Source organism: Simochromis diagramma, unplaced genomic scaffold, assembly GCF_900408965.1.
Source record: "Simochromis diagramma unplaced genomic scaffold, fSimDia1.1 OVJJ01000544.1, whole genome shotgun sequence".
Taxonomy (NCBI): Eukaryota; Metazoa; Chordata; class Actinopteri; order Cichliformes; family Cichlidae; genus Simochromis; species Simochromis diagramma.
In genome coordinates, this window is record NW_024387370.1 from 51,827 (window position 1) to 64,839 (window position 13,013).

Sequence of the window (13,013 nt, forward strand, 5' to 3'; positions counted from 1 at the left end):
GGTGAATCCTCCCTGAGCCTGGTTTTGCTGGACGATTCTTCCTGCTGAAGGAGAGTTTTTCTTTCCCATTTCCCACAAAGTGTTTGCTTGTAGGGTTTTGTGTGCTTATTACAGTTTTCTCTGTATTATTGTAGGGTTTTTAACTTACGGTATAAAACTTCATTGAGCAGACTGTTGTTGGGGTTTGGCGTTATATAAATAATAAGGGTGGGACTCAATTAAAAAAATCAACTTAATTAGAGGCTTTGTAATTAATTAATCTTGATTAATCACATTTAATCGCACATGTAAATTTGCCCCAAAGCACTTTTTTTTTTTTAAAAGGGTTTTAGTGGGCAACAGAATGAAATAATAGTCATGCACATGAATATTATAACTCAAGCTCTTTCAATTTATGGGGAAAAAAGCATTTAAACTGCATTAAAAAAATCCCTGGCCAAAATTGGACAGACTTAAAATTCAAGTGTTATTTTAAGTACTTTATGTGGATTTTCAAATGGTATTGTCTTTAAGTAATAATAATACAAATTTCAGCATAAAGTGCAGTTTTCTGTATAAGAGTAAAAAGGCGGAAACATAAACGGTTACTTGACCAGCTTCACCTTTAAACTCTGAGTAACCTTTGCCAACATTATTTTGTACATTAGGCTAAAACAGTGTGATCATTGAGCATTTTAGTGCAAAAACTAACAAACACATTGGACTCACAAGACCTGCATGCTTATTTACTGTCTGTCTCGTTACTTAGACAAACTAACATGTTCACTTTTCAGAGCAGCTCTGTTTTGTTACTATGTGACCTGTAAGTGAGAACAGTCTCCTACATGGGGCAGAAGTGGCAGGACAAATCAAATACTTGTGGGCCAGGACACACAGCTGTGGGTGGGTCGCTGCTCGCCGGGTCAACCTGCGGTGTGCAGTCTGTCTCGCTGATGGTGGATTCTGCTCTGTACAAACTCAGGGCCGTCTTACACAGGGCTTCCTCATCTGAATCTGTAGCACATTTTCTAACCTCCCCTATCTCCTACCACTGATAGTGGTCTACAGTCCAGAGCAATACATTTTTTGAGAGAATTTGTAAGTTTGTCCGATGCTGACTTACTAATTTTGGTCTAATTTTGGTCCTGAAGCCAGTCATTTCATCAAGTTTGGCTGCCGACATCTTTTTGTTGGTACTCTGACTGGGACTGCTACCGCTAACAGCTCCCACAGTTTCTGTGCTCGCTGCAACGTGTTTTGCATTTAGATGGTACCGTATGGTTGAGGTGCTTTGGTGGCATCCAAAGTCCAGTTTGCACAAAACTGCACTTTTAACAAATTTCTTTTGAAATGAAATTTGCATCTTCCATTTTTGTAGTTTGTGCATCAGTGTAATTGGTTTACAGTACCAGAAAATTGTGCATTGACAAAAGTTCCCCTTTGCTTGGAAAGTGCGATTAAATGCGTGTTTTTTTAAATGTGTTATTTTTTCAAATTAACGAATGTCAATTAACGCTGTTACGACTGTGATCGTAATCATGTGTAAATTTGAGTGTCCAGGTGCTCCTCCGGGATTGGTGCATCCAGGGTGGATGGCTCACACCGATTGGCTGAGGACTGGGAGGCAGCGGATAAGAAGAGACCGCCAGGGACTGCCAATTCATTCATCCTCGGCCTAACCCAACCAGCAGACCGTTCACTGTGTCAAAATATTATGTTAATGTAAGAGCATGTGGGGGTGGACCGCCTTTTTGGTTGATCAGTTTTCTCCTGTTTTTGTTAGGCAGGGAGGAAAGTGATTGTCGTTTGGTTTAGTTCTTTTGAGTAGGTAAGTTGTGTTTATTCCTGAGATAGGTTACTTTTTGTTTGTTGTTTTGGCCTTGGGTTCACCCTGAAGTTATGATATGCTCCCTTCCTTTGTTTAACTGCACTTATTGTAAATAAATGACTGTCACAAAATATTAAGTGTGTGACGTGCTGCTTGGGGTTGGACGGGGATGGATCACCCTTTATGTTGTGGTCTGGCCGCACCTAGACGAGCCGTAACATAATTGGGGGCTCGTTCCGTCTCTTTTCTCGCTTGTTGGTGAGTAGGGCTGGCGTGTCTTGTTCTGGTTAGCGGTTTTATTTTTTTGTGTGGGGGGTGTGTGTGAGAATGGATTTTTCACTTGAAGATTTTGTGGAGGCACCTTCATGGAAAAAAATTGACAAATGTAAGAAAGCGGACCTGCTCATTGTGGCTAACTCTTGTAATGTGGAAGTGTCTTACAGTGCTCACAAGGCAGAGTTGAAGGAAACCCTGGCTGAAAAGCTAGTGGACAAAGGTGTGCTTCTACCACGGGGAGATGATGCGGAAAGCAAGCCAGTGAAAGGCGCAGATGGCACTGCATCTGAAGCGGCTGCTAACGCAGTTGATGCGTCTGCTTCTGGCACGGAGGCTGATCGGATTTCTGACTCCAGTGGAGGTACGTCCACTGAGGATCTGCGCCTCACGCTCCGCATAAAAGAGGTGGAGACCCGCAACAGGCAGCTGGAAGTGCAAGCTATGCATCTCCGTATCAGGGCTCTTGAGCTTGAAAAGGGCTCAGCTGGTGTTTCCCCAACGTTATCAAGCACAAGTGCTTCTTCTTCTGCTGGTTTTGACATAAGTAAGCACATCAAGTTGGTTCCCCCGTTTCGCGAGTCTGAGGTAGACTCCTATTTTAGTGCGTTTGAGCGCATAGCCGCTGCTTTGAAGTGGCCGAAAGAGTTTTGGTCCCTCTTACTCCAATGTAAGCTTGTGGGAAAAGCCCAAGAAGTGTGTTCAAGCCTGTCTATTGAGCAGAGTTTAGATTATGAAACTCTTAAGAAAACTGTGCTGCAGGCGTATGAACTTGTCCCTGAAGCATATCGGCAGAAATTTAGGATTCTTAATAAAACTGCTAACCAGACTTTGTTGAGTTTGCGCGAGAAAAGAATGTGTTGTTTGAGAAATGGTGTTGTTCATGTAAAGTTAAAACCGTGGAGGAGTTGAAAACTCTTATTTTGCTGGAGGAGTTTAAAAAGTGTTTGCCGGAACGCATCGTGACTTATTTAAACGAACAAAAGGTGTCGTCTCTCACTAACGCGGCTCTCCTGGCTGACGAGTTTGTTTTAACGCACAAAAGTGTGTTCTGTGCACAGAATTCGTTTCAGGAAAATTTATCTGAACGAAAAAGGTCACCAAGAGCAGTGCGTAAAAACGTATCACAGTTTAGTGCTAAATCAAACGGTCGAGAATGTTTTTATTGTCACGACTCAGGACATTTGATTGCTGCGTGTCCAGTATTAAAAAGAAAAGAAGCGAGGGGCACTAAATTCCCCGCAGGCGTGGATTTGATTAAAACCGCTTGCTCGCCAAAGGTGCACGTGGGGGCCGAACAAAACCCGAAAACTGACGTTGATCCGCAGTTTCTACCATTTGTGTCATCATGAAATGATTCCTGAGGACATTAATCAGAGCTTGAATATGACCAGAGAAATGTTGATCAAAGCACAGCAGGGTGATCCTTCACTGGTGCCTTGTTTTTCCTCTGTTGTGGACAGAGAGGGATCTAAAGCTCCAGTAAAATATTTCATTGAGAACGGTGTGCTGTTGCGATCTTGGTCTCCTGACTCAACTGATTTACATAGGGTAAATCAGGTTCTGGTGCCAAAGGAATATAGGCTCCAGATTCTCAGTCTCGCGCATGATGCCTGCTTAGCTGGACATCTTGGGGTCAAAAAGACGTATCACCGTGTATTACGTAACTTCTTTTGGCCTGGACTAAAATAAGATGTGGTGAAATATTGTCGCTCTTGTCATACTTGCCAGGTAGTGGGAAAGCCAAATAAACCGATTCCGCCAGCGCCTCTTCACCCGATTCCAGCGCTGGGTGAGCCGTTTGAGAGAGTTCTGTTGGACTGTGTGGGCCCGTTGCCAAAAACAAAATCAGGCCACCAGTACATATTAACGGTAATGTGCGCTGCCACTTGTTTTCCAGAGGCAATCCCATTACGTACATTAAAGGCAAAGAACGCTGTGAAAGCCCTCACAAAATTCTTTTCAACTTTTGGGTTACCCAGAGTTGTTCAAACTGATCAGGGAACAAACTTTATGTCAAAGGTGTTTGCCCAGGTTTTGAAGGAGTTAAAAATTAAACATCAAACGTCCAGCCCTTATCACCCAGAGAGTCAGGATGCACTGGAACGATTTCATCAAACCCTAAAAACAATGTTGCGCAAATACTGCCTTGAATCAGGTAAAGACTGGGATGAGGGACTTCCGCTTTTGCTGTTTGCTGTTAGAGAAACCACTCAGGAATCCCTTGGATTTAGTCCGGCTGACCTAGTTTTTGGACACACTGTGCGCGGTCCCCTGCGACTGCTTAAAGAAAAGTGGTTATCCGAGTCGCAGCGAGCCGAACATAACGTGTGAGATTATGTTTGCAGTTTTAGAGAGCGTCTTTTCCGTGCATGTCAGTTGGCCCGTGACAATTTGCAACAAACTCAAGGCAACATGAAAGCCCCGTATGATTGATCACTCATGAAATTCCTTTGATAGATGAAACACCAGTGCGACAACCATACAGGCGAATCCCTCCGTCTCAGTATGAACTGGCAAGGGATCATATCAAACAGCTGCTGCAAGCTCGCATCATCAGAGAAAGTAGTAGTCCGTACTCATCCCCAATAGTTCTTGTTCAAAAGAAGGATGAAAGTCTACGCATGTGTGTCGATTATAGACAGTTAAACGCCAAGACCAGAAAGGATGCATTTCCTCTGCCAAGGATTGAAGAATCCTTGGATGCTTTGACTGGTGCTCAGTGGTTTTCCACTTTGGACCTGGCTAGTGGTTATAATCAGGTGGAAATGGCTGAGAAGGATAAGATTAAAACTGCATTTTGTACCCCATTTGGTTTGTTTGAGTTCAACCGCATGCCGTTTGGTTTGTGTAATGCACCCAGTACATTTCAGCGCCTGATGGAGCGTTTGTTTGGAGATTGCAGACATCAGTCGGTGCTTTTGTATTTGGATGATGTGATTGTTTTTTCATCCTCCGTGCAACAGCATTCGGAGCAGTTGGAAGAAATCTTCTCTCGTCTGGATAAAGAGGGGCTTAAAGTGAAACTCTCAAAGTGCCAGTTTTTCCAGAGGCAAGTGAAATATTTGGGGCATGTGGTGTCTGCCGAAGGAGTTTCTACTGATCCAGATAAAATAGCTGCAGTGCGGGATTGGAAAACGCCCAGCAATCTAGCAGAACTGCGTTCCTTTTTAGGATTTGCTAGTTATTATAGGAGATTCATAGCTGGTTTTTCACACATGGCTGCTCCCTTGCATAGATTGGTCTCTGCACTCCTCCCTCCAGGTAGAAAAGGTAGGACCCCCCCAAAACCGTTATTGGATTCTTGGGATTTAGAGTGTGAACAAAGTTTTCATCAGCTCAAGGCTGCTCTGGTTTCTGCACCAGTGCTTGCTTTTGCTGATTTTCAGAAGCCATTTACGTTGGAAGTAGATGCAAGCTATGGGGGTCTAGGGGCAGTGCTTTCCCAGGAGTATGAGGGTAAATTGCGGCCAATAGCTTTTGCCAGTCGGAGCTTAAAGCCTACAGAGAGGAATATGAGGAATTATAGTTCCATGAAGCTTGAGCTTGTAGCTCTCAAGTGGGCTGTCACTGAAAAGTTTAGGGAGTATCTTTTGGGTCATCGTTGCACTGTATTTACAGATAATAACCCACTAAGCCATCTGTCCACGGCAAAGCTAGGTGCCACAGAACAGAGGTGGGCATCAGAGCTGGCCGCTTTTGGCCGCATAAAATACCGACCTGGGGCTCAGAATGCTAATGCAGACACACTGTCCCGCCTACATGGGACTGTAATGGAATTGGATGGTCCGTTATCTAATGATATTGGAGTGCAGTGTGAGATGATTCCCAGTGTTCAGGCAGAGATAAGTGTTTTACCTGGTTGTTCTTTCTCTGATCTCTGTAGGTTACAGAAACAAGACCCTGTGATTGGTCCTTTCTTAAAGTATTGGGAGGTGGCCAGGTTGCCAGATTCAAAGGAAAGAGATGGTCTTGGTAAGGGTTCGAGGGAATTGGTCCGTCAATGGGGGCGGATGAAACAAAGGGAGTCTGTGTTGTATCGCTGCACTCATACTCCTGATGGAGTGAGGGAGGTTGACCAGCTGGTGCTGCCACAGTGTTTACAGAGCCGCGTCCTTCGTTTACGCCACGATGAGCATGGCCATCAAGGGGTTGAGCGTACACTGCAGTTGGTGCGCTCGCGATATTATTGGCCGCACATGTATGCAGATATTGAGAGATGGTGCAGAGATTGTGAAAGGTGTGTTCTTTCTAAGGCCGTTGTGCCAAAGATTAAAACCTTTATGGGTAGTATTTCTGCATCTCGGCCTCATGAAATTTTGGCAATTGATTTTACAGTACTTGAACCCTCAACTGATGGTAAAGAGAATATTTTGGTAATGACTGACATCTTTTCTAAATATACTCAGACTGTCCCTACAAAAGATCAGCGAGCCAGTACAGTGGCAGAGGCTTTAGTGAAGCATTGGTTTCATTTATTTGGGCCTCCAAGCCGTATACATTCTGATCAGGGGCGAAATTTTGAAAGCGCTTTGGTGCAACAGCTGTGTAAAATTTATAAGATAGAGAAGAGTTGGACGGCACCCTATCATCCACAAGGTAATGGTCAATGTGAACGATTTAATCGTACACTTCATGACTTGCTGCGTGCCCTGCCTCCTGAACAAAAGCGCCGGTGGCCGCGGCATCTCTCCCAAGTCACATATGCGTATAACACCACAGTACATCAGTCAACTGGTATGACTCCATATTATTTGATGTTCGGGCGAGAGCCACGGTTGCCAGTGGACTTTTGGTTGGGTGCTGGCAGTGAAGTTGATGAGGACGTCACTCTTGAAGAGTGGGTACAGGAACACCAAAAGTCCTTGGCTGCTGCATATGATGTTGTGCAGCAACGGTTAGAAAGGAGAAGGGTTCAGAGAGATTTGAATTCCTCTAAATGTGCTAGTCCTGATTTGGAGCAGGGCGATTTGGTGTATATGAGAAACCACTCTGTAAGAGGTCGCAATAAGATTCAAGATTTTTGGGATCCCACGCCCTTTCAAGTAGTGCGACCTCCTCCTGGTCATGGCGTAGTATATTCAGTCGCTCCTGCTGGGCACACTGGTCCACTTCGACAAGTACATCGAACTGAGTTGAGAAACATTCCAATCAGGGAATTGGATGGAGACCAAGATAGTGGCCTACAAATGTCAAAACAGGATGATCTAACTGGAATGTTGGCCACAAATAACAGTATGGTTGATGAAGTGGAACAGATGTTTACAGAACAGGGAGATGGAGGCGATTCTGCAGTGTTGGAGGAAGGGACGTTGAGTCCCACACATGTGGGGGTGCCCCATTTGGATTGTTCTGGGGACCCAGAACCTGGGGAGGAAGATGTTGCCAGCTTGGCGCAAGGGTCTCGTAGGTCAATGAGGAAGACTGCTGGACAGCACTCAAACCCATTTAAATTGCCACAATCCATTATAAAATGAGCAAAATTTTAAGTGTGCTCTCTTTTCAGCTCATCGTCGGGTCGCCGATGCCCTTTGAAGGGGAGGGTTGTAACAAGTGTCACCTGGCAGTTTGTTGCTCTCTGCCAGGTGATTGGCTGAAGAGCTGTGAAAAGGTAGTGGGTGTGTGGGGTGAAGTCAGCGCTCTTCTGTGGAAAAAACCAGAGGCAATTAATTCACTCGGGTGCGAGTGGGTATACTGTCGGTAAGAGACTTTTGCCACTTTTGTTTGGATCGTTTGCTATTGCATGTGCCTATTTTTAATGTGTCATTGGACTTTTTTAGTGTGACCACGAATTTTAATAGAAGAATTGATCAAGCCCTAGATCGACTGCGCGCAGGGAAACTGATCAATATTGTAGGTATATTGAGTGTTTGTTTTAGCTTCATGATTTTGAATGGTTTTATAAAATTGCTATTTTATTGGGTAATATTTTAATTGATAATGTTGTTTGTTTTTTCAGCTGTGCTGTTTCTGCTGTCCTTTTTTCGTTCTTTTGATTGATTTGTAATTTTGTTTTGGTTAGTCCGTCCAGCCGTAAAGGCGGTTATTGATTGAGAGTAAGTTGTGTAAGGGCGGACTAACCTCTCTTTTGTTTTTTTTATTTTAATTGTTTGTGCCACTTCCCTTTTTCTCCCAGATCACAGGCCATACATAGCACTGATTCCCAGCTGCGCTGAGACCCGAATTGTTTGCAGTGTGTGCCACGATTGCAGTGTCGCTAAGCGGGGTGTGACGGGTTGCAGTGTTGTTATTTTCGCACAGTTTGTGTGGTAAGTCTCATGTGCAGCTGGGATATCAGCAGGATGTGTTGTAAGTCCTGTCTGGAAATGACTGGGAATTATTATGTCTAACTCATGTAATAAATAAACGATCAATTTATTTCTTTGCCCCGTTTACTCATCCCTTGTCCTCGGTTACATTGTTATTGCAAGATTTTAACTTGGAGATCAGTTACAAGAAAGGGAAAGAGAACGTGTTGGCTGATACTCTGTCTAGAGCACTTTCTCCTTGAATTAAACATTTTGGGGGTAATGTTAATTCTTGGGAAAGGGGGTGTTACGACTGTGATCGCAATCATGTGTGAATTTGAGTGTCCAGGTGCTCCTCCGGGATTGGTGCATCCAGGGTGGATGGCTCACACCGATTGGCTGAGGACTGGGAGGCAGCGGATAAGAAGAGACCGCCTGGGACTGCCAATAGAGATTGACAGACCACGTGACTTTCGCGCATTGCATGCCGGTAACTCGTGGCAAAACAATCCAAGTACCGCATCAAATGCAAGCATTTGCAGCACCGCAAAACGTTCATTCTTCGGTTCCAATAAATTCTTGCTTTTTCTTTGCCCCCCAAAAAGGTATGTACAAAACGAGGGAAAACAATGCCGGTCCGTACAAAGACAGACTTGATGAAAAGTCAAAGAAAAGCTACGAGGAAAAAAATCAAACCAGTGAAAGGGTCAGACCCTTACGAGCACACAGAGGGACAAAATACGTTAGCGTGCTGCCCAACTTTCACCACGCTCATATTTATAATCATACGGTTCTTGGAGTGAGTGCATACACTCGTGAAGTTTAGTAACTTCAGGTCACTGCAACAAGCCCAGGTACAGTTTACCGACGGATGGGTGCAGGAGCTTGAAATGCACCGTGTAGAAAGTAAAGACCATCGTACGAACAAAGGTAAGTTTACCAGTCTCACAAATCGTCATCATAAATACACATTCGTTAACCGTGTATTAATAGGACCTTTGAGCTCAACGGTAATTAATTAGTAGTAGAAATAATTTCTGGTAGCTTTACAGAAATGTAGCAGTGACAATAATATTGTATGCTGTAATCGTACTGGGCAATTAGTGATACAAAACAACTGTTTTACCCTGTGAATAAAAGTATATGTTTTTGTCAGTGTACCATAATAACAGAAGCGAAACACAATATTGTGTCAGGACAATTTACTGTTACGTTCCCCTGAGGGGTCTAGGCGGGGAGGAGGAAGTAACAAAAAGTGACCGGGTCAGAAAAAGGAGTCAAGGAGGCAAAAGGGTTAAATTAAAGAGTTTTATTAAAGTTTCAATTTATACTAACTAAAAGAGACGGACAAGCCGCTATCACCATTTAAGAAAACAAACAAAACTCAGGCGTTGGTCAATAAAGTAAAATGTAAGCCAAAAAGAAAGAGCAGCTCACTAGCTGAAAACCACCAAAAACACAGCTCACTAGTTGCAAACACAACAACCACTCAGCTCACAAGCTGTAACCACACTACTGGCACTCTGGCCCAGAGCTCACCTTTCCCTGGGCTTAAATCTCCTTGATTACTGACGAGAGTCAGCTGCACAAAAGGGAAAGGTGGCACCTCAGGCAGAAGAGGTAGTGTGACACGCCCACACAGGCACCTTCAGGAGAGAGAGAGGCCCTGCTAGGGCCGTAACATTACTATTTATGCACAATAAACAAAGGAGCATAGCGCGACAATTTCTGTTCAGCGCCAGACTTGCTTGTAACCTATATCACCAATTATGTTAAGAAAATGACGCATTAACTACAACAGCAGACTGACCTTTGTGGGAATGCTTGGAGCAGACTAACCTGTGAGCTGGAGGGTTCTGGGACGTTATATTTTGTCTTTGAATGGCTGCAATCCAGTCGCCTCTTTGTTACTTCGGAAACATGGCTCGAACAATTTCTCTTCAACGACGTAATCCGATAAAAACGATCTCTTTACCCGTCGGCTTCCCATGGCTGTCATGTGACCGGCTATTGCAGTTAATAATACAACAGCTTCTTGACATTTTTGTGTTTCTTTTTATCGCTGTATAACTGACTTCAATTGAAAGCCTGCGTGTGCTAGTACCGCTTGCCACGAGTTCCCAGAATCCTTTGCGGTTTTACCCCTGAGTGACGTCACATTTTCAATCTCTATTCATTCATCCTCGGCCCAACCCAACCAGCAGACCGTTCACTGTGTCAAAATATTATGTTAATGTAAGAGCATGTAGGGGTGGACCGCCTTTTTGGTTGATCAGTTTTCTCCTGTTTTTGTTAGGCAGGGAGGAAAGTGATTGTCGTTTGGTTTAGTTCTTTTGAGTAGGTAAGTTGTGTTTATTCCTGAGATAGGTTACGTTTTGTTTGTTGTTTTGGCCTTGGGTTCACCCTGAAGTTATGATATGCTCCCTTCCTTTTTTTTTTAAACTGCACTTATTGTAAATAAATCACTGTCTCAAAATATTAAGTGTGTGACGTGCTTCTTGGGGTTGGACGGGGATGGATCACCCTTTATGTTGTGGTCTGGCCGCGCCTAGACGGGCCATAACAACGCATTAAAGTCCCATCTCTAATAAAGAACAATAATTGAACCTCTGTGTGCAAACAACAGGAGGGTCCAAAGTTTGTTTGTTTTTTGGATGTTTAATAGCCTGGTCTGTGTTTCCCTAACGAGCATCAGTAATAAATAATAAATAACATAGATTTATACATCCAACTTTGTTTCTTGATTTTCTATTTTTTTCTGTTGGCAGCAAACAATTTTACCCCAAATTTATTTTCTACAAGCATTAATATCTGATCCTTAAACATGATACTTATGCTGCACTCTACTCGCTGACCTGATATGAGGTTTGTATGTAGAATGAGACTGAATAAAGCTTTTAAATCTTATTTTTGCTCTCAAGCTCTTTAACAGCACTGAGCCTGCATCTGAAAGAGGAAACAGTGAAAGTTGAGGGGCAGGTTATGTTTCATGATTAAGTTTAAAATCAGGTGGAAGTGCTAGCATTGATTTCTTTAATTTTATGAAAATGGGCAGAAGGGGGAAGTTTTAGTTTCAAGGACATGATGCCAGACTCTTTTACGTAAATATAGAAATGTGTGGTATCCACAAAAACTTCTGAATAAATCTTACAACTCATAGAAACTATTTTTAACCACCAAAAAGCTAAAATTAAAAAGTAAGAACAACAAATTAAAAGAGCAGGTCAGTAAATCCTACAAATATGCTTCATGTTTGAAAACCTCAGCATGAATTCTGTCTCATGTTTGCTCAGGTGAGACTCTTGGTTCCAACTTTTAGGCGACTCACCTCCCAATCATAATGTCATGCTTGCAGTGCCTTGTAATTATGATTAATGGAATATGCTGTTTGCAAATGTCATCAGCCCTTTTCATGTTTGCACATCTCAGCTGAATTAGACAAACATTACAATTCCATGAGTGGAGAAATGATTTGTAGTGGCAGACATCCTGTTCAGCCGTGGTTGGACTGATTCCTGATATCATTCATATCAATATTCTCTGTTCATAATGTTCACTGGCATTTTTAGAAATGTGCTACTGGAAAGCAATTCATCAATAAAATACATGAAAAACTTTATAAAAATTATTATCATTATTCCTGTTTTTGTCCTCTGTCCTCTCTTTCTCCATCCTCCTCACTCAACTACAAACTAGAAAATAACAAAAATATAATCTTATAGTAATTATTATAGGAGCAGGTCGGGGATCCACAACTGATAACAGTACAAAACACTCTTTAGTTATGTGAACTCCTCATAAACTTTATCCTTTTGGTGAATTTAACCACATGTTTTTGTTTTTGCTCTCTTTGCTGTCTTCATTCTGTTCTCTCCCTTTCTGTCCTCCTCTCTAAGTCTTTATGCCAAAGTTAAACATTACACTGAATAAAGACATAAATCAGAATACAGGCTGCTACTGACAGACAGGTAACTTCACTTTGACTTGCTGTCACTTGTATGCAGCTGTGCTGTAAACAAACACTGAAGCTCAAATTGACCAGAACAAAAGAGAAATCTTTAACAAGCTATAATAATAAAGTACATCAGTTCCTTGACTGGTAACTAGCAGCAGATGTGTGGATCAGAAGATTAAAACTACCCAATACTACAATATTTAGAGAACAAATAAAAGTAAGCAGACACTTTATAAGTCACAGCAAAGTCCCCACATCATCACAACAGTTTGACCATTTCAGTTAAAGTGTGTTTTAAATCAGAATCACTGATTTGTGTCATGAAATTACTGACCTGATTATTCAATTATTCAGGAAACAGCATCTCCTGAATAACTCCATCTCCCACAATGCATCAGAGCATCAGTCCGTTCTCTTTTGAGCTGCTTTTAAGCATCTTTCTTGTAGTCGTTGTTCCAACACAGTGTGTTTGTTTTGATTCGTAGACCCCGAAAATGGCGCTGCACTCCCACAATGCATTGCGGCGTGACGTCAACTCCAAAGCCCTATTTGGATAGGGCTATTTTCTTCCCAGTTACAGAATCAGAATCAGAATCAGAAAGGGGTTTATTGCCAAATGTTGAGCAGGTTTACAACATTAGGAAATTGCTGCGGTGCTTCAGTGCAAACATAGTGTCATAAAGATATAAAAATAAGAATAAGAATTAAAAGTGCTACGTAGAAAGATATG